The following is a 23,017-nucleotide window of genomic DNA, read 5'->3' as shown; positions in this document are numbered from 1 at the left end:
GGTAGGATGAGGTTAGTAGGTAGGAAATGGAGGTGTGGCTTGAGGTGGGAGGAGGGGATAGGTGAGAGGAAGAACAGGTTTGGAAGGTGGGAACGAGCTGGGCTGGTTTTGGGATGCAGTAGGGGGAGGGGAGATTTTGAAGCTTGTGAAATCCACATTGATACCATTTTGCTGCAGGGTTCCCAAGCAGAATATGAGTTGCTGCAGGAGACCCAGGATGGACATGTCATCTGAGGAATGGGAGGGGGAGTTGACATGGTTCACGACTGGGAGGTGCAGTTGTTTATTGCGAACCAAGTGTAGGTGTTCTGCAAAGCAGTCCCCAAGCCTCCGCTTGGTTTCCTCGATATAGAGGAGGCCACAACGGGTACTGCGGATGCAGTATACCACATTGGCAGATGTGTAGGAGAACATCTGCTTGATGTGGAAAGTCATCTTGGGGCCTGGGATAGGGATGAGGGAGGAGGTATGGGGGCAGGTGTAGCAATTCCTGCGGTTGCAAGGGAAAGTGCTAGGTGTGGTGGGGTTGGAGGGGAGTATGGAGCGGACAAGGGAGTTATGGAGAGAGTGGTCCCTCCAGAAAGCCGACAAGGGTGGGGCTGGAAAAATATCTTTGGTGGTGGGATCGGATTGCAGATGGCAGAAGTGTTGGAGGATGATGCATTGGATCCGGAGGTTGGTGGGGTGGTATGTGAGGACGAGGGAGATTCTTTTTTGGTTGTTATTGCGGGGACAGGATGTGAGGGATGAGATGTGGGAAATGCGGGAGACATGGCCGAGGGCATTCTCGACCACTGCGGTGGGGGGGGCGATGTTGCGGTCCTTGAAGAACGAGGACATTTGTGATGTACAGGTGTGGAATGCCTCATCCTGGGAGCAGATGTGGCGGAGGCGAAGGAATTGGAAATAGGGGATGGAATTTTTGCAGGAAGGTGGGTGGAAGGAGGTATATTCCAGGTAGCTGTGGGAGTCGGTGGGCTTGAAATGGATATTGGTTTCTAGGTGGTTGCCTGAGATGGAGACAGAGAGGTCCAGGAGGGTGAGGGATATGTTGGGGATGGTCCAGGTGAGCTTGAGGTTGAGGTGGAAGGTGTTGGTGAAGTTGGATGAACTGTTCGAGCCTCTTGGGAGCGGGAGATGGCACCGATACAGTCATCAATGTAATGGAGGAGGAGGTGGGGTTTAGGGCCAGTGTAGGTGCGGAAGAGGGACTGCCCCACGTAACCTACAAAGAGGCAGGCATAGCTTGGGCCCATGCTGTTACCCAAAGCCACCCCCTTTGTCTGTAGGAAGTGGGAGGAATTGAAAGAGAAATTGTTGAGGTTGAGGACGAGTTCGGCTAGGCAGATGAGGGTGTCGGTCGAGGGGGACTGGTTGGGCCTACAGGATAGGAAGAAGTGGAGCGCCTTTAAGCTATCTGTGTGGGGAATGCAGGTGTATAGGGACTGGACGCCCATGGTGAAAATGAGGATTTGGGGACCAGGGAATTGGAAGTTCTGGAGGAATTTCACTCCAAGTAAAGTTAAAAATGCACTGCTCATCATCAAGTCAGAATGCAAATGCTGCAGGCACGAGGCGCAACTCTTTTGCTTCGCTTGAAACGACAGGAAGTAGACAAAATATTCACTTACATCTGGCCTAGGCTGTTAACTGTGGGACGGACATGGTCTTTAACAATTTTCAGCATGTTATTAGGTAAGGAAACGGCTTACTTTGGGTCTTACTAGGAACCAAACTTCAAATAATGTCAAAGAAAACTTTCCTTTTGAGAGAGAATTTGGTCATTAAATAGCATCTAACATGTTCGAAATTAACAACAAAATCAAGATGAATTCTATATCACTGCTTTTGAAAGCCAGCACTATCTTTGTAGTTTTGAATCTTGTCATCTGTGAAACTTTTGATAGTTCCATTTATTGGCACTATTTTCACATTTTCATTGTGTTTGGTTTTAATGGTTATTAAATATCAATACTTAATCAGCATGAAGAACACAACGACTTTAAAAGACTGCCTAACTATGAAGTGCTTTCTTTGCAGAATATTATTTCTCCTTCATATTTGAAACCACCATGTTCAAGTGTTCTTAGTGTGTATATGTAATTTTAAAACTGAATATTATTTTGCAGCAACAACATTTGTTTCTGTTGTATTATGCAATTTTGCAAACTAGATTTTTATTTGTCATTTTAATCATGCCCATAAAGCATCCTGTAAAATAATGTAGAATTTTAATTCAAATTAACTAGTGCAGTTTCTCTTTTGATTCAATGTGAAGACATTTACTGCATGCAATAATGTGTAAACAATTAAGTACCATAGCAAAAATAACAAGATTTATATGTGCAAAGGAAAATGAAATGTACCATTAAGCGTAGCATTGTTCAAACCTGCCATTTCAAACATGATGAGCTTCTGAGGTCAATTGAAAGGAGTGGAGAGGACATGACTATGATTCCAGTTCCTTAGAGGAAAGGAGAAATCAGGTGGACCAACCTGTATCATTTTTGTACCCAGCACTGAAAAGTCTTTGCAACTAATTGACTGACCATTCTTCTGTTTTGGGAAGTCAAAGTCTGCAAAGAAGAAGAAATCGAGAAGGTTTGATGAACTAAAAATATTCACTGCTATTCAACTGATCTGGTGATGAGGAGAGAAACACTATTAACATAGAATATTAGTAAAGAAAGGAATTTAATTCATACCTTAGAATATCCCAATCGATTCACAAATGATAAATTACTTTTGAAGTAATTTGCAATTGTGCATACGTCAGGTTTCCATAAACTAGTTAATCTGCTCTTGGTAGTGTTGGGTAAGAAATACATACCCTGTAGGGAGAAATCCATGTTCTCCAATCAACTGATATTTTACATTCAACTAAACAGACAGACAAGGCTTTGATTTAACATCTCAGACAAAATAATGGCTAACCTGACAATGTAGCACTTCCGTAGTACTAAAATAGACTCTGCTTTGATTTAAATGCTGGACTAGACCTTGAACCCATGATTTACTGACTTGAGATGAGAGCACTAATCAATTCAGATATACAAATCCATTGGGAATATATGTTGTGACATGAATTTAGTTTGATTTTTAGTATTCATCAGGCCCTGATTACATTTGGATCTTTAAAACAATTATGAACAAAATAATTTTTCCTTATGTTTGGCTCTTTGCTATATTTTTACAATTGATACGCTCCACTTTGAATAATCAGTCTCCAAGATCAAACCTTCATTCAAACTTACGAAGTTGACTGTCAGAATATTAGTATGCAAAACTTGATATACCTTCCAGCTCAACAGCATTGTAATTTTCATTCACAGTGAGTACAATGAGATCTTAAGGCATGTATGACCTATAATAATACAATGGTTGTTACAGTGCAAGTAATCCAGAGATCTGAATTTTTTGCTCTAGAGATATTATTTTAAATACCTGGACTAATGAGAGTGAGTGCAGGATCGGTGTCATGGGGTAAATAAGGGTATGGAGGCAAGGACAAGAATGTTGCTGGCAGTCCCTGCTCACATGCCGATGTTGTGTCCTTTATTTGGGGACTGAGTGCCTGATAAAGAGGGCAATTCCATGGTGAATCATTAGCAAATGTGATAGATTTGCTAGGTGGCCTTCCAATTAATCAATTAATCACTAAATTACCAGTAAATTCCAGTAGGCTCAGGGATGATCAATATCAAATAATCATTAATGACTCAAATTGAGATCCCACTATGAAGAGTCGAGTTTCTCTATTGACTGACCCCTGTCTGCCTCCGATTCAACTGTAGGAGGTTTTCCTATTGCTCGTGGACTGATGCCTGAGTCTCCAGCAAGAGGATTCTGTCCAATTAAGCTATCCCTGGCTGTGTGCAGCAAGGCCTGGATAGCATTCAGGTTTGAGTTAATTAGTAGCACGCAAGATTTGTGCCACAAAGTGCTGGGAAATAACAATCTCTGATAAGGTAAAACCTTACCTTCACATTTGACAGCATTACCTTTGCTGAATCCCCCAATAAGCTGGGGACCACCTTAGACAAAATCTTATTTGGACAAACAATGTAAATACCGAGGCTTCACATAGAGATAGACAACAAATCCTGGCATGCCATCAGCAAAAATAATCGGCTAATTTTTTTAAAAGTCAAATGTTTGGCTGTTAAACGATCTTCTGAAGACAACCAGCAATTGTCAGGTAATATCACTGGAGTTACTTATAATTATTTGCAGGAACTGTTATTAGCTGTTGCCTTTTTTTTATGATGATGCTCATTTGAACAGTCATTATTTAGTGGAGGATTATAATTTGCATAGAGAACAATAGACACCTAGGAGTCTTAAAATGGTAATCTCAATCCTGGATATAAATCACATCATAAATTGTGCAAATGAATCTTAAGTAGCTTCTTAACTCACCTCAAACAATCTCAAATCATTTCACGGTATTAGCTTGGTTTCTAATAGATATTATTTGACTGCTGTTTTCCAACATGCTTTTGTTTTTGGGACAGAGTTTTGCTGTTTAGTGGTCATTACTATTTTCAACTGTTCACATCATCAGATTTGCAGTTATAATGCGGTAGTTACAGATAATTATTTGTATCAGATTCCTGAGAATTTCTACGGCAAATCCAAATTATGAAGAACATTCAAAGTAGGATCCAATGGAATTGTTAAGATGATGAAAAGGGCACGTGTTTTGAACAATTGATAATGTCGGTTTCAGATTTAAACTTAACTCTTCTGAGAAGTTGGTACTTTCTGTCAGTGAGCATGCCATTACAATTCAGAAGAATATCTACAGTGTGGAAGCAGGCCGTTTGGCACATTGAATCCACACCAACCCTCTGAACCCAGACCCATCCCCTCTCCCTACTCTATCCCTCTAACCCTGCATTTCCCATTCACTGAACTACCGCATCCCTGGACACCATGGGCAACTTAGCATGGCAAATCTACCAAAACTGCGCATCTGTGGGAGGAAACCTCATGCAGATTGTTATTAGTTGTCACATTATTTTATATTGGGATGTGCAAACTCAGCACAGACAGTAACCCGAGGGTGGATCGAAGACAGGTCCATGGCACTGTGAGGTAGCAGTGCTAACCATTGAACTACCACGTTGCCCATTCTTTTGATGAGATTGTTATTAGTTGTCACGTTATAGTGGAAAGTTATACCATTTCTTTAATTATTGTGTTATGAGACTTTTCTGTAAGGCTACAAATGCTTCATTACGCTTTTGTTATATTTTCTGTTTAATTTATCACAATTATCCTAGTATAACCATTAGGTTCCTATTTACATTCTTAACTTTTGCTCCATTTAAAATCAAAATCTGAAGATGCCCTTTAGCACAGTAAACAGATCCAATTTAGGGAAATAGGTTATTGCATTACAGATCTCATGACATATATCCTATACCATCATGCTGGAATTAAATGTTTTAGAACATTTAAACTTCTTCAAATGCTGATAGGATAAAGGCGCCACCTAGTGTAACACTAAGCCAGATCAACCATTGTGCCTCAGATGCAATCTCTAAATTTGCACTAAGCTTCCTGATCCCTTTGGTGGAGGTACATTTGCTCCTCATGCTTCTGGATCATTGAAATGAAAAAGTAAACAATCTGCATTCTAAGTTATGATTACGTAAAGGTTACCTCTACCGAGAGTAGGGCCAATGAAGTATCTATTGCGGAACAATCAGAAACACAAACAGAAATTGCTGGAAAAAATCAATAGGTCTTGCAGCATCTGTGGAGAGTAAACAGAGTCAACATTTTGGGTCCAGTACCCTTCTGCAGAATTGATTGTAACAGGAAAAGGTTGGTATATGTGCTGAACATGGGTGGAGGAGGTGGCAGAAGGAATAAATGATGGGTGGAGATGGAATCCAGAAAGAGAGAACACGTTGAGCAGACAAAGGAATGGGTTAAGGTCAGCCTAGGAGAATTAATAGGTGTATATGTGTTCTGCAGAGCAGTTGTCCAGTCTGTGTTTCATCTTCCCAGTGTAGAGCTGACCTCATTGTGATTAGTGAATACAGTAGACGAGATTGACTAAAGTACAGGTAAATCACTGTTTCACCTGGAACTTGTGTCTGAGGCCTTGCATATTGAGGACGGAGGATGTAAACAAACAGATGTTACACCTTCTGTGATTGGCATGGGAAGGTGCCATAGGATTATGGGGAGATGTTCGGAGTGGAGCAAGGTGTCCCAGAGGGAACAGTCCCTGCAGAAGGCTGACGAGGGAGGTAAAGGAAACGCAGGCATCCCACTGCATTTGATGGGAATGGCAGCTAATGATCCTTTGGATGTGGATGCTGGTGGGGTGATAAGGGAGAACTAGGGAGACCCTGTTGTTGTTGTAGGAGGGAAGAGATGGGGTAAGGGCCGAAGTTTGGGAGATGGGTTGGACATGATTGAGGGTCCTGTGAACCACGGTGGTAGGAAAACTTTAGTTGAGGAAAAAGATGGACATTTTGAAAGCCCCTTGTAGAAGTTGGCATTATTGGAACAGATACAATGGAAACTTTGAAACTGGGAGAATGGAATAGAATCTTTACAGGAAGTAATTGTGAGGATGTATAATAAAGGTAATCTTAGGAATTGGTGAGTTTGTAGTGCATCTTGGTGGGCAGCCATCCCAAGAAATGGAAACAGAGATGTCAAGGAAGTGAAGAGAGAAATGAGAGATATAGAACATAGAACATAGAACATTACAGGCCCTTCGGCCCTCGATGTCGTGCCGACCTGTCATACTGATCTGAAGCCCATCTAACCTACACTATTCTATGTACGTTCATATGCTTGTCCAATGAATCAGGTGAAGGTGAGAGCAGGGTGGAAATTGGAAGTGAAATTGATAAATTTTTCCAATTCTGGAAAGAGGGAAGCAGCACTGATGATGTCATTGATGTACCAGAGAAAGAGTTGTAGATGGGTGATAAGTAGATTCGAGGTCTGAGCCACTACTCTTTCTCTGGTATATCGATGATATCATTGGTGCTGTTTACCTCTCTGTTCTAGATTTTGGAAAGTTTACCAATTACAAATAAATTGGGTGACTCATATGTGGTTGTGATGGCAAAAGCTATCCCCTGGTCTCAGTGACTCCTGTTGCTGAATCAAATTCTTGTGAAGTCTCGCTCAACAGTAGGATTTCATTGCCTGCTCTGCCATTGTATCAGATCATGGGTGATCTGTTTGTGTTCCAAATTTCACACTCTCATCTGCCCCCCAATAGCACTTGTTTCCCCTGCCTAACAGAATCAATCCACCTCTGCTTAAAAATATTTAATAACCTCCATCTCCACTGTCTTCTAAAGCAATAATTTCCAAAATTGAACAACGCTGTTAGGAGAAAAAGTTCTCCTCCTCTCTATCATGAAAGGGTTGAAGCTAATTTTGAAATGGTGCCGCCTACTTCTGGATTGATCACGAGAGGAAACATCCTTTCCGTGTCAATCTTGTCAAGACCATAAAGGATGTAATAAACATCAACGAAGTCACTTCTTACTCTGCTAAACTCCAATGGAAACAAGCCTGGTCAGTACAACCTGTTCTCTTGAGACAGCCTACTCATTCAATATATCAGTCCAGTAAACCTCCTTTGAACTATCTGTGATCCATTCTTACGATGAGGGACAACAACTTGGATTTCTACTTTTAATATAGCAAGTGCACCAAGCATAAGGGAGGAAAAAGAAAACCATATTCATGTGGAATTTAGAATATTTGATCGCTTGAAATCACTGCATGGCTGGACCATTGATGCTCAGCATCACAAGGTAAGGCAAGATGGCGCGAAGGATCTTGAACTCACTGTGGGTACCCTACCTCTCAGGGAGATGGTATCAGGACAGAAGGACTAAGGGGAAGAGGCGCCACACAAAGGACTGCCCAAACCTTGTCTCAGGATGCTCCACATCGCTAGTTCTCCCCTGTTTGTGAAGCTAAAGCCTGCTGAATTTCTAACTGAGGATATGAGCCTGCAACTGGGCTGGACATTCTCAACAATCTTGGGCCGTCTTGGTGCAAAGCCCCAAGGGATGACCAGCCATGTCTTTCAGGCCACTAAAGAGCAGGGTCCCAATACCCTCAGTTGCGAATTTTGGGACTGTATGTAGTAATTGTAGGAGGAAAAGGAAGAAAAAAGCCTTTTGAGGGCTGAGAGCTCATGCAAGTAACACATCGTTGAAAGGTTTCTTGCAGTATTCTGAAAATATTTCCCCTTGCACTCATAAAAAGCCTGTGATAGTATCTGCATTGCTGTTGGATTTGGTGAAATTGGAGAGATCAATGGCCTCTTCAGGCATTTCAGGAATGAAAGCAACTGTAATGGCCAAGCATTGCACATCCTTCATAATCGTATGAACTGCTTGACTCAAATGCCAACAGACATCATGGATCCTGGAACTATGATGTTGATGACTAGAACTAAGGTTTCCATTTTAGCACAGGCAACACTGAGACTAAACACAATGTGCAATAACCGTGGTAGGGATTGGCCTGTAAACATCATTCCACACTTGCATCATTGTAACTTGACGGTATTGAATCAGCAGAGATACATGCAATCACTAGAGGTGAAAGTTCATTCTGCCAAGCGAGCTTACTGCCATTCAAGGCTGGAAGATGTACAATGGGCAGTTCACATATCCAGTCTTCCTCATAGGACAGTGGTCTGTCAAGAAAAACTGTACAAAGTGCTGTTCTTTCAAATGAAACACTATCTTCAACATGCTCAAGCATTGCAGGGTAATTTAATGATTTTTGTAAACTCTGAAATATTGAAGATTAATTGACCGTGCAATGGTCAAAGGAGATGATCAGAAACAGCTGGCTATGATGAGAAACTTCATTGCACAACACCTGGATATCTCACACTAACTGAAGCCTTTAAAAACTACCTGGCCATGCAATGTTAGCGTCATGCATCCCTGACTGTTGATTTCTCCCGAACAAGTAGGACCTGTGTAGATATTTGAAAGTGGGATCAACTGATGACACCAAGCATGCAGTCAGATGGATAATTAAACATCTGTCCAGAAAGTGTGTTTTTGTTTGGTTTTTGCGTGAATTATATTTTGTTGTTTTCTCATTGAAATAAAATGTCTTAATCACAAAACACACCTTTGGCTCACAGTTCTCTTTTTAAAATCAGAAGCTGTACCCTGTGTCACAGTTACTTTCTTGTGATCTTGGCAGCAGTAGCAGATTCTTCATTGACGATGCTGAGGACAGTGATCTCTGTCTCCTCACTGCCGTTGTAACATTTGCAGAAAAAGCTAGATCCATATGTACTTTGCCTTAACTAGGGCCTGCTTGTCATATAACCGTCAGAAAGCTGTACAATTAAAGGAAGTCCAAACTGTGCTCGTCATAGAGAAAAGATACTGTCGATGTGAATCAGAATCTGAAGAGTCAAGAACCAAGCGATCAAATATTCTAAATTCCACCTGAATAGGGTTTTCTTTTTCCTCCCTTATGCTTGGTGCACTTGCTATGTTAAAAGTAGAAATCCAAGTTGTTGTCCCTCATCTGAAGAGCCATGGGGTTTGAAATCTCAACATTTTGCCTCACTGCACATATACTACCAGATCCGCTTAGTTTAACTAGTACTTTTTGTTCTCTTTCATTCATCCTGGAAGCACGTTTTAATTAGGTTTTCTCTGACTTCTCGTTCTCAGTGATGTATTGCTTTGTATTTCCTGTTTTGGATTCTCTCTCAAGGGCACAATATGTCACAATGATGTGGAAACCCTTTTCTAGCTATACTACAGGACTCTGCTGGACAAGTCCAGGCAACAAAACTTCTTCTTAAGGAAACCTATGGCCCTGATGGAAGCATGTGCAGTGTTATATCTGTTTCGGACCAAGAATTTCAAATAGGTGTTATCAGCTATATTTGGAGAGGTAGCCCTTGTCTCCCAGCGGCCATCCCTATATGGCCTGAGGACCTTTAGGGAAATGGGAATCAGTGAGTTCTCAGGTACATACATATCATTGAAGCTACCTGGATAGCTGGTACAAAATCTAGCCTTGATAGTAACAAATCGTTTGAAAATTGATGAAGTAGAAATACTTTTTGTTGGTAAACTCAGAGGGTTGGTGTGAACTTGTTGGGCCAAATGGCCTGTTTCCACATTGTAGGGATTTTGTGATTCTGTGACACTCTCAAAGCAATTTAGGTATAACCTGCACCTAGAGGAAGCCAGCGATGGTGGAGAATTCCTGTACCCATTTGCTTTGAAGCTCAGTAGCTAACACAATTCTGTACTGATGGTGCTGGACGTCCTCAGTGTACACCTGTATTATGTTTGCAAGAACTGTAGAAAAATGACAGCCAGTCCTTAGATGTTGGAAACACATTATGTTTGTTGACCTTCATGGGGGCTCTGCACCTACTACTTTTTCCAGAAGCTATGTGGCAAGTACTTAAGATTACTGTTGTTGCTGGGTTTGCTAACCATGTTTGCGATTGCTTCGTGTTAGCCTGAGAAGCAATGCCACCAGGACTCCAACAGCTATGGTGTCCATATCAGGCTTGCAAGTTTACTAGTGGAATTTTGAAAAGAGAACACAATATCCGTACCAGTACTTCTAAGCTCTCACAGTAATCATAATGCAGTTTCATGTTATGTGTGGAAATGATGTTCAATGGCCTCCTTGCCAAAGCCTCTAATTACATGTCTCAGTAAGACATGCAGAATGAAAATGCTCATGCTACATTGGAAGGAGTGAATTTCTGGTGTAAATCTACCTTGATAACACTGGCTCCCAAAAGAAACCAGTCTTGACCATCACAGACCATGTCCTTACCTGCTTACAGTACAGTGAGTAAGTGTGACAGCACTGAAGGGTTGTCTTCAAGTGTCAGGTATGAAATGTGGTTTATAAACGGCAACCCAGGTGAAACTTTTATGTTAACCTCTGATTATATTTGCTTATCTGACATGACCAACTGGCAATTTGTGCAAACAGTGTAATTGTCATGATTGCTGAGGCAATAAAATTTAATGTTCATTCTTAGAAAACAAAACAACCTACCAATGATTTGCAGTTTGATGCCAAATGACTATTCAGTATTACTGAATCAGTGATAAATGATTAATGCAATTCCTCCCAGCCAGGCTTTAAATTCAAAGAGCAAAATTTTTTAAGGGTCTGAGTGATGTGGGCTGTGGCAAGATGCATGGCATCTGAATCTGACTAGAAGTACAGTAAGGTTAATCTTGATGCAACATCATCTTGCTCGATCTTTTACATTTACTCATGCAACATAGCAAGATTCCTGCCAGGCAGCAGCAAGTTGCCAGTTGATGGGGCCGAATGCATGATTCCCTCCTTGTTGACAATCCAACTCACCTCATTAATATACAAGGTCCAATCTTATCAAACTTCTCCAACAAATTACAAAACATGAAACCTCAGCATGGAAATCAGACCAAGTACTTATCAGATTCAGCTCACCGCTTGCTCTAATGATCTCCATGTTGAAAACCAGGCATCAACCTTTTGGAGCAAGTTGGATGAACATTGGCCACTCACACCCCACATCCACAGACATTGATATCCAATATATGCCAGCCTTTAACAACAATCATGGCACACCTCCAATCCACTTAAAGGATGCTTCAGTACTTCACTGATACACCTTGGGCTACACCAGGAATTATCATTTTCACGCTGTCACAAAGGCAATTAATACTTAGGGTCGTGCATCCAGCTCAAGACTGGACCAGTCTGTATCTCTGGCCTGTTTGTTCAGTCTCAAAACAGACACTCACTTTGAACATCTTGGACACTCATAGCCTCCTTGTCTGGTATTGCATTCCCCTGCCTTTTTGCACTTTGCCCCCTCAGGCACAGAGATCAGGCTCAGACTACTTCTATCTTGCTGTGCCATTTCGCACAAACACAAAGATAGGAAGCTTATTATTGTTGTTAGTAGGCATCAGTCATCAAGGGGAATATCCTTTTGCTCTGGTGTCCCTGGCACAGTAAAGAAAGGGCAGTCTCCTTTACCAGTCCAGATCCTGCTTGGGCTGCTCAGAGTCAGGATGCTTGCATCATAAAAGGTACGGAGCTGAATGATAGCACACAACTTTCTTGCATTTTTGCCCTATTATGGGTAGTTTTCCTCCTTGAATAAGAGAGAGTCACATATTTCAGGAGATGAAAGCAGGTGGCACTGCTATTTGTGTAGGTGCAGAAATGTCCTGAGTGAGTATAGAGCACAGAGGACATGCAGGTGTCAGGAGGTGGGTTGACTGAGAACGAGTGGGGCAGATGTTGCAGGCAATAGTGAGGTGTAGAGTGTGAGCCTTGATGGGAGATGGACACAGCAGCACAGAGAATGAGTGGGAGTTATCAGAGAGATATTGGAATTTACCTGGCAGAACACAGAGGACATTAACCTTCTTCTTACAGTGGTAGGCATTCCTTCACACAGCTAAGAATGTTTTAACCTGGATGGCAATCTTGGAACGGGCTGATCTGATCTGGCTGTGGTCTCCATTGCTGGTCTTGTAGAAGGAGGAAGTTGCAAGTCATCACCATCCTATTCAGCAGGACCTCCAGGACTCTGCCCACTAAGTGGTGTGCCAGTGTATTCCTGTCTGCCATGTCCAAGGCACATGTCAGGAACCATGCAGTCTAGCTCTGTATTGACAGTGCTTATTAGTATACTTAACAGCTGTTTATGAGGGGGTCAATGCAAAGGATGCCAGTCTGTTCCAGAATATACAACAATGTTTTGCGTGACAAAATAGGCCAGACATCGGATGTTAGACATGTCAATGGAGCATGGTAGGTAAATGTACTTGAAATTTTGAGGGGCTAAAGTGCAGTAAAAGTTGGTCCAAAGTCAACCTTGACACTGTGATTTGATTTGCTTTGATTTATTATTGTTACGTGTTTTGTGTCCTGGTGAGACAAATTATACCTTACATAAGTACATCATGGAAATAGAACAGAAAGCAGAATATAGTGCTGCAGCAATAGAGAAGGTGCAAAGATCAACTCTCATATGAGAAGTTTTTCCATAAGTATGATAACAGCAGGGAAGAAAGTATTCTTGAATCTGTTGAAACATGTTTCAAACTTTTGCATCTTCTGACTAATGGAAGGTGGAAGAGAGTGTGACCAGAGTGGGAGGAGTCTTTGATTATGTTGGTTGCTTTCTCGAAGCAGCGGGAAGTGTAGATGGAGTCAGTGGAAGGAAGGCTGGTTTGCATGATGTACTGGGCCGCGTTCACCACTCTAATTTCTTGAGATCTTGGGCAGAGTAGTTGCTATACCAAGTTGTGATGCATTGAGATAGAATGCTTTCTATGGTGCACCTATAAAAATTTGTAAGTTATTGTGGACATGCCAAATTTCCTGAGACTTCTGAGGAAGTAGAGGTGTTGGTGTGCTTTCTTGACTGTAGCATTGGGGTGTTGAGGCTGATGGCTCTGCATAGGTGAAAATTGAAAGAGGGCGATGTCCACACGTGCAAAGAAATCATTGTGATGATGGAATTGGATGAAAATCTGGAGAAGCAAGCTGTGAATTGCTGTTGCCAAATAACTGCTCTGACTTTCATGTTGGCACCATTTAGTTTCTTGGGAAAGGAGAATTAGGAGCTGCATAGAAATGAAGTTGACTAGTAATAAGATGCAAATGCATGGAAACAAGATTACTGCTGCTTAATAGCTAGATTGTGAACTTGCTGTTTAAACCTTAAGGGGAAAATTGGAAATTTTTTTTGACTTGGAGATTCCAATTTTTAAAATTCTCACTGTTCTTTTCCATCTTTTCATTGCCTAAGTGCATAAGTGAGGGAAAACTCTGCCAATCGTTACAATGTGATCATGTTTAGGAAGAAATATTTCAAGGTTCTTAACATTTTAAAAAGACAAAATGGAGAAGGAGGAGAATTAACCTTCATGGCAAAGGATGACATAAGGACCATATTCAGAAAGAATCTTAGTTCAGAAATCAGGAAATAGAATCGATATGGAGAGAGGTTAAGAATAAGTCATAGAGTCACACAGCATGGAAACAGGTCCCGGTGCAACTTACCATGCCAACCAGGTTTCCTAAACAGAACGGTCAAAAAATGACATGACAGTCATTTATAGACTCTATATCAGTAGATATACAGTTGGACAGATCATTAGCAAGGAATACTGTAGTTGAAGCTTATAACAAAGACAGTATAAGAATTGATATAGTTTAATTTTCATTCACACTGGTCAAATCAAATTGGTGAAGATTGATGGGAAAGTAATTTGTAGAATGTTTCTGTGAGCTTCATGGAATATTTCAATCTTTTAGAGAACAACTAGAGATAAAACTATTTAAATATAATATTGTGCAATGAGACAGATTTAATTAGAAATCCCATAGTAAAAGATACACTGTGATAAAGTTTGAATGTGACAATAGCCTTGCAATTAAGCAAAGCCAATTAGAAAGTTTAAAGTGGGAGAACTGGCTACTGTCGATTGGGTAAAGAAAGTGAGAAACATTTAAAAAATATATAAAGTGCTCAACAAAAACACATGCCATTAAAAAAATTCATTTTACTTGGAAATATAGTAAAAGACTAAAAGAAAAGCCTTATAATGTTGCAAACATTAGACATCAGCATGGGAACTCTCAACCAATGGAAATAGAGTAGATAATGATAAACTATCTTTTCCTATTATCTTGAAGAGTTTGATCAAATTATGGCTTAACCTTGTAAATTCTAGAGGAAACAAGTCTAATTTGTATAATTTCTCCTGAAACTCTTAAAATCCAAGTATAATTCTTGTAGACCTATGTTCTACTCCCTCCAAGGCCAATACGTCCTTCCCATTTTATGGTGTCCAGATGTGCTCATAGTTCTCCAAGTGGGGTCTAATCTGGGCTTTGTGTAGCTGCAGCATAACTCCTGTGTCTGAATACTGCAGTCCTCTAGATATAAAGACCAGAATTTCATTAGCCTTTTGACTACTTTCTGTACCTGTCTGTGGCATTTGAAAGGTCATTATACCTTAACCCCTTAGTCGCTTTAGAAATCCATTGTATCTAATTTCATACTATCTAGAAAGTACCCTTACCTATGCTGAATTGGTCCAAAATGGATGACTGCAAACTTGTTTACATTTGAATTCAATTGCCACAATTTTCCTCATTCACTTAGTCTTTCAATATCTCATTTTAATTTTATGCAGTTGTTCACAGTTTACAATGCCACCTAACTGTATCATCAAAAAATTGGAGATATGACTTTTAATGCCATTATCCAAGTTGTTAATAAATGTGCATAATTGAGGCCCTAACACAAAAATTTGTGGGACCCCACTGATCACATTGTGCTAAATTGAGTACCTAGCCATTATCCTTACTTTCCGTCACCCGCCATTCAACCAGTTTCCCAGCCATGTCAATAATTTGCCCTCAATGTCCATGGACTTGAAAGTTAGTTAACAGTCTCTTATGTAGGACTTTATCAAATGCCTTCTGGATAACAACATTCATAGACATTTCCCTGCCAACTATTTTAGTCACCTCTTCAAAAAAATTCAATGCATTTTGTTAAGTGTGACCTACTTGTCATGAATCATAACTGCATTGAGGTAGCCAAGACAAAAACTTCAATTTTATTGCCATTTTCTGTTATTTTCCAAGTGAAAAGGTTTTGTACTATTTAGATGTACACTTGTGATGTCAAGGCATACATGGCTATGGGAAGAAGTGCGGGAAAATAGGATTAGAATAATTAGGTGAGATAAGAAGGTGTAGAGCTAGATAATCACAGCAGGCCAAGCAGCATCAGAGGAGCAGGAAAGCTGACGTTTCAGGTCTTGACCCTTCTTCAGAAGGTTGTTTTTGACTGATGCACGTTCCACAGGCTGAAGGACCTTTTTCGGTGTTGTAGACCTTTTTGATCCTATAATGTACTTTTACACAAACATTAATAAAGAATATTTTTGAAAAAAGAATTTGTAGGAAAATTGCTGGAATCCATTATGAAGGAAACCTTAATCATACACTTCAAAAATCATAGTTCAGTCACACAATTTATGAAAGGGAAATGGTGATTGGCAAATTTAAGACATCTTCAGGAAGTAATTAGTAATACAGATAAAGAAGCATCAATACATGCAATATTTTACAGTTTCCAGAATTCAAAGTGCACAGGCATTGAGTTGAGGTCATATATTAGCTGTAATAGATGCTTGGTTAGTGAGAGGAAATAGAGAATTGTATAAGGATATTTTAAGTTGACAGGCTGTGACTAGTGATGTTCAGGGATATCAGCTTCTTGCAGTCTACATTAAATACTTCGACAAGGACACTGAGAGTAATATCTTTAAGCTATTGACAGTATAAAACTAAGTGGAAATAGAAGTATGGAGGAGGACATAAAGAGGCTGCAAAGATTAAACGTATAGGTAATAATGTAGCAGTTGGAGTATGACGTAGAGATGTGTGAGCTATTCACTTTGGTAATAAGTTCTGTAAGTATTTTTTAAAATACGTAAAATTTCAAATTTTGATTTTGTAACACTTGGGTACAAGACTATATGAAATAGGAACAGGAATAGGTCTTTCATCCCTCATACCTACTGTACCATTCAATAGGATCATAGCTGATTTGATATTCCCCACATCGACTTCCTTACTCTTTCCCCATAACCTTTGATTCCCTTACTGATCAGGATCCTATCTATCTCAGCCTAAATACACTCAAGAACTCTGCTCCTCCAGCTCTCTGTGGCTAAGAGTTCCAAAGACTGGCAACCCTTTGAGAGAAGAGATTCCTTCTCATTTCAGCCTTAAATTGGCAACTCTTTATTTTGAGACAATGCACTCTGCTCCTAGACATTGCCGTAAGGGGAAACATTCTTTCTGCATTTCCCTTGTCAAGCCCTGAGGAATGGTATATGTTTCAATGAGATCACCTCTCACTCTTCTAAACTCCAGTGAGTAGACTCCTTACCTGTTTATCTTTTACTCATATGACAATCCCTCCACACCAGGGATCATCCTAGTGAACCTTCTCTAAACTGCTAACAATTAGATGTTATCATTCCTTAAATGAGGGGACCAAAACTACTGACAGTACTCTAAATGTAGTCTCACCAATATCTCGTCCAGTTGCAGTAAGATCTCCCTACTCTTATACTCCAGCCCCCTTAAAATAAGGGCTAACATTCTATGAGCCTTTCTAATTACCTGTTGCATCTGTGTAATTCTTTACTACAGGTGGTTGTTGAGGAACAGTCACTAAGGCGAGGATAGACACATTTGTAATTCGTAAGGGAATCAAGGTTTATGGGGAAAAAGCAAAAGTTGAGGGCATCAGATAAGCCATGATCTCATTGATGGGTTGAATGGCCTTATCTTTTATTACATTTAGATTGGGTTCCTATATTTAAGGATAAACTTTCATTGGAGACAGTAAAGCAGATTCACTAGATTGATTTTTGTGATGAGAGAGTCCTGTGGAAAAGCTGACTAAATTGAGTAATATTCTCTGGAGTTCAGCAAAATGATGCGTGATGGTGCAAGATTTTTTTTAGGGGATTGACAGTGTAGACACTGAAAATGATGTTTTAGCTGATTGGGAATCCAGAACATTAGGTGGATAATCCACAACTCAGACGGAATTGTGAGTCTTTTGAACTCTGAACTCCGTACTCCAAAGGGCAGATGTTATAGTCAAAGTTTTGGCCTCTGGTGGTATCAAGGGATATGGCAACCGGACAGGAAAGCAGACTTGAGGCAGTAGATCAGCCATAATTTATATTTAATGGCAGAGCAGACTCATGAAACATTCTCCTGCTCCATATCGTACATTCGATCGGAGCCCGTTTTGTTATCAATTGGGCATCAGTTGAACATTTTGATTTTTGTTCTGTTATTCTACTTCTTGCCTTCAACCAGGCTATATTTTGCACTGAGATGTTTGCTGTCTTCTCCAGTCAGATTCCTTGCTTATTCTATCACGTTAATTCCCTGCATGATGCCGTTCTGATTCTTCTCTCTTGCTCCATGCCGTGGTTCCTTATATTCTGGTCAACTTCTTTTTTGTCGGGTTTGCTGCTCCATTCGGTCGGGGTTTGTTCTCTGCCGATATTCTGCTGCTTTTGTCCGAGTCCTCGGGCAGTGTGAACGGAGCAGGGCAGCCCGGGCCGCCATCTTCCCGCTCCCCAGATTCCGGCCGGACGGGATTGACCGGCGCACACAGGAAGATGGTGGCCCTCAGGGAAGTAGGAAGCAGAGGCCAAGGGACGAGGGAAAGATATACCAGGTTTCTAACTTTACAATTCCTCTCTCCCTCCTTACTGTTATCAGCTTTTTATCCTCCGCTCCCTGTCCCTTCCAGGGACTAAAGCTAGGTCATTGTCTCAGAAATGTAAATAAATTTCACGGTTTAAATCACTATCTACCCAGTGTGTCTGTCTAACGGATTTAGATTGAACCGCGTCAGATGCCCGTTTAGTGAAGGAAATCTGAGGGAGAAAGGAGCTCCCCGAGCAGCCTGAGGGACCGGCGTTGCTGCTGCTGTCCGACTGTCGTATCCATGGCTCCTGACTCCCCGTTATCCCGAGCCTGCCTGGCCCTCTCCATCCTTCACTCTTGCCCCCGGCCCCGGGAGGGGAGTTACTCTCTACAGCTGGAACATGGGAAGCTTTAGCGGAAGACGTAGATTTTTTTTGTTGTTGTTTTCTTCATTTGACTGCTTTTGTATTTGTAGGTTCCCGGTGATCGGCTGCTTCTTTCAAGAATTGAAGTGCTCAGATGACCGACAAGTGCGGAGAGTTCCGATTGGTAAGGGATATATCCAGACTGTCGATATTTATATTCTCTGAGCGCTTGTGTATTGGGGTTTACACGATATAACGGTTGTGAGGGGGTGAGTTATGGTCCTACGTTAGAATGTTAATGCGTCTTATAAATGTGTAAGCGTTGTGTAAAAATGAACATAACACCTTATTTTAGCTCCGTGACGTGTAGAGTAATTACTTTTTTGGGAAAAGTTAACTTTCTTTTGAGCTTGCATTGATTCGTGTGACTTAAATGGTATTTTTACAGCATACAAAATATTTGCACTTCTATTGTGCGGCTGTGTATCAATTTTTATTTACTCGACCATTACTTACTACTGTATTCTGTCACATACAATGACATTTATATTGTGATACTATTGCATTAAATCTTACTGCTTACTGCTATTTTGAATTGTGAAAACTTAATCTATTTTTAAGATTGACACTTGCATCTCAACGTAAATACACTGTTACTATTGAAATAGGTACAAACTGGTTTAAATTTAAATTTGGGAGATATAATTGTTTAAAGAAATGAAATATTTCCTCATTCCAGTGCAGTGTGTCATTGTAAAATGTTTGCAAGTTCTTTTATGCTAGTACTTTTTGACTCTAGCATACTTCCTACTTGTTCTGAACTAAATATCACCTAGAAAATAGGTCACACTGCAGGTGATCTGAAACATGAATTACAGTATTTTTGGTTTGCCTGAGCTTGATCATTTATACATTAACGATCTACATTAAAAGAGTGCCTCAGCATCATGACAATCTTTCTCTTCCGCCAATAACGCTAGAGTAGCCAGTAAATAATCCTCCCACCAGATTGTAGAGCTCCCATGATCTAAAGTGCCACAGTTATTTTTCCAGCTTCTTAAGCATATTAGATGGTAATGAAAATAGCTAAACAACTAGACTAACAGTCACTCTGAGCAGCATGGCAGAACAGAGATGTTTAGCTTGTCCTGTCTCCTCAATCAGCATGTACTGTCATTTAGATCTTTAATAAGACAAAATATGTAAAATGACATGTGCTGATGTTTTTCAGTATCTTGTACAGATTTTTTTGTTAATGCATAACTGATTGAAAGTGTGCCAACATGTCATCAAGGATCTGATGTTTACTGATCAAAACAATTTTTGTTTTCAAATACCATTGAATCTCCACAAGGTTAGTTTGTGCAATTTCTGCAGACAAAGTGTTCATGTATGGATGTTCCTTTCAAATTTCTGATTCTGGTTAGTTTAAGTAATTATAGATAAGGAAACTTGTCCAGATGTCTGCCTAAATTTTTAAGTACAATTTCCAGAGGTTTTTGTAATTTATAAACAAAGTTTGTTTTAAATGTCGCATGTGGACACTATTTCAGAAAGCATCATTACTGCAAGCTGAAGTGATGAACTCTATCAAGATACATTCATGCTTTGAGAGTTATATATTTCTTCAATGAAGCACTCAACAATAACCTGATTTGAGAAAAGCTGTATATTCTTTCTGCCATAAGAATTTGATCAAATTTTTATAAGGATTATTGTTCGTGCTTGCCTGTGCAAATAAGTAAAATTATGTGGTCCAATAAATTTAAAGGAAGGCTTGAATTTGTAAAGCAACTTTCACAACCTCTGAATTACCCAGATGGTGAAGTGCATTTGAACTACAATTACCATTGCACTGTAAGAAACAGGGTAGTTAATTTACACTGTGTAGGCAAGATCTTGTTCAATGTGTTTTAATGATGTTGGTTGGGAGACAAATATTAACAGCCACATTAGGGAGAACCCCCTTGTTTCTTTTTAAAATAATGCCATGTAAATGTGTGCACTGTAATTAAGGTGATCATTGAGGTGGTGAATGAGTGGAGTTCTTGTCCCAATTGGTAAAGAACAGTGCTGTACAAAACAGTCAATTACTTTTAACAGTAAAGCACCTTGTACAAATGGAACAAATTTGAATAACTTTGGCATTGCACATTACGATGTGTTTTTGTCATTTCCATTTTCAACCCACCTATTGGTTTTATGCTTCTTCATCTTTCAGTGCTTCATCAACTTTTAGTTAATTGATGTTGTGAATTTGCCTGCTCTCTGGTCTGCTTTCAGTTTGAATTTGGTTCAATAGGTGTCTCTCCCTGTGATTGTACACTTGCTTTAACCACAAAGTCAAGCCATATGAAAAATACTACGAAATGTGGAAAAGTTCTGTCAAACATGTTTCATCTGGCGAAGTTTATTTTTGTGGAGTTATTCCTGAATGGCAGCCTTGTGTCACTCCTGCCTATAATATTGTCAAAGTCTAATATATAACAATAAACTTAATTGGCTAAATTGAGAATAGATTAGAACTTTTTTTAGCTTTTCTGTAATTGTATTGCATTAATTGCATAATTGTTGAGAATGCACAGAGCCATTGCTATCCCAGTATTTAAGAAAGTTTCAATTTTCTAGTTCAAATTTCTTCATAGCAGGAAGGTAGCTTCTAAAACTTAAGTTTCAAGTTGTTGTGTTTTGGAGGAGGAGAAAAACTATTCACTGTGGTAAGTGGCTGTTGCTGCTTGTTACTACTCCTGCCAGGAGATCTACTGTCATGACCATCTTATGCCATCCTTGTGCATCCATTATTTGCTTCTCTGGGACCACTTTGATATGTCATTCCATCAATGAAAGATCATATATTTGATGTTAATTATTGTAAATTTAAAGGGCTGATGAGAGATTTTCATTGAGTTGACAGGACTTGGAGTGCCCCAGTGTAGTGGATCCTGACGTTATTAAACGTTTTAAAAGAAAGCCAGATGGACACTTGAAAGACTAAGAACTTGAAGGGTGACATATAAAAATAAGTGGTAGAAACAAGCACAGCTGGTCCTTCATAGAGTTTGCATAGGCTGAATGGACTGAATGACATTCTTCTATGTTGTAAGCTCCTTTGATTCTTATACCTATTAGTCTAATGTTTGTTGTAGGGGAACGTAGTACGGGCAGTGTGACTAAGCACTTGGACATCTGAACTGGATCTGAGGAGCCAGCATGGATGTGTAGATGATACGTCAAATGTAATGGACCAAATTGAATGTTTTTGAAGCAATCATTAACTGTTAGATAAGGGGCAGTTGATGGATGTTACCTCTTTAAAACAGCAATAAGATTCTAGATAAGGGCTTGCTCAGAAAAAAAAGGTAGGATGTATAATTGGAGGCAGCTAATTGGCATGTGTAAGAAAGTGGTTAGTGGTAGAAGACAGAGCAGGATTAATGTGTATATTTTCCAATTAACCACAATCAGTGGTGTTCTCTCAGGAATCTCTACTGGGGCATTGGCTGTTTAAATGACTTGGATGAAGGAATACAGTCATAAATCCAAGTTTGCCGATGACATTAAATTAGTTAATACAGTACAAAGTATAGGTGGAAACAGATAGTTGTAAAGCAGTTATCATGGCTGAAATTGAGGCAATTGCAGCCTCGTGCTTGGCACTAAGTGATCATCCTTTTTGATCCAAGATGGGTCAAACAAGTTTCTAAATGACAATTAGCCAGGAATTGAGACTAGTGGTTCGGGATCCAAATAAGAATCACTCAAGTTAATGTATAGCTTTGCGAAATAATTTAAAATGCTAGTGGAATCTGATCAGTACTGATGGAAATTGGCATAGTAAGTTTTTCTTTGATTAATTAAATTTCTGCCTGAACACCATTCAGTTTGGGCATCACCTCAGGAAAGAAATATTATTGGTGGAAGTGAGGTGCAGGTTCAACCGAATAATGTCAGGGGTAAAAGGGTTAAATCATGAGGATATGTTGCACAGACTTCTTTTTAATGCCCTTGGATATAGAGTATTAAGGAGTGATCTAATTAGGGTATTTAAGACAGTTATTTTTCTCTATCAAATCCTTTAACTATGTACTCTGGTGAGAGAATCCAAGATGAAGTGGCATACCTTAAAGTTAGAGCTAGGCCATTCAGGGTTTATATTATAAAGCATGTCTTGCATGCCAACCGTGGCTCAGTTGTACACTCACTTTGAAATCAGAATGTTGATAGTTCATATCTCACCTCGGAGACTTTGGAACAAAAATCTAGGCTTGTTCTCTAGTGTTCTGTTGGAGGTGGTATTTTGTGTATGCTGCACTAAGCGACATCCCATTCCCCCCCTGTCAGGTGCAGATCAGCAGACACTTTCACAGAAGAGCAGG

At 40.0% G+C, this 23,017-nt stretch overlaps 1 protein-coding gene across 11 annotated transcripts in view; it reads left to right on the top strand.

The window, feature by feature from the left end:
* atxn1a (ataxin 1a) overlaps nt 1-23,017 on the top strand; it is a 346,456-nt gene that overhangs the window by 141,845 nt on the left and 181,594 nt on the right. For 9 of the 11 annotated variants that reach the window (XM_048555139.2, XM_048555149.2, XM_048555131.2 and 6 more), the window contains one exon: nt 18,752-18,825. The gene's annotated coding sequence lies outside the window, so the exon portion shown is untranslated. Of the gene's footprint in view, nt 1-17,766; nt 18,305-18,751; nt 18,826-23,017 lie in introns of those variants that run through there. The other 2 variants (XM_048555165.2, XM_048555157.2) reach the window with 1 other exon arrangement.

This window comes from Stegostoma tigrinum, chromosome 2, assembly GCF_030684315.1.
Source record: "Stegostoma tigrinum isolate sSteTig4 chromosome 2, sSteTig4.hap1, whole genome shotgun sequence".
Taxonomy (NCBI): Eukaryota; Metazoa; Chordata; class Chondrichthyes; order Orectolobiformes; family Stegostomatidae; genus Stegostoma; species Stegostoma tigrinum.
The sequence above is the reverse complement of the archived record's forward strand: the minus strand, read 5'-3'. Positions and strand labels throughout refer to the sequence as shown.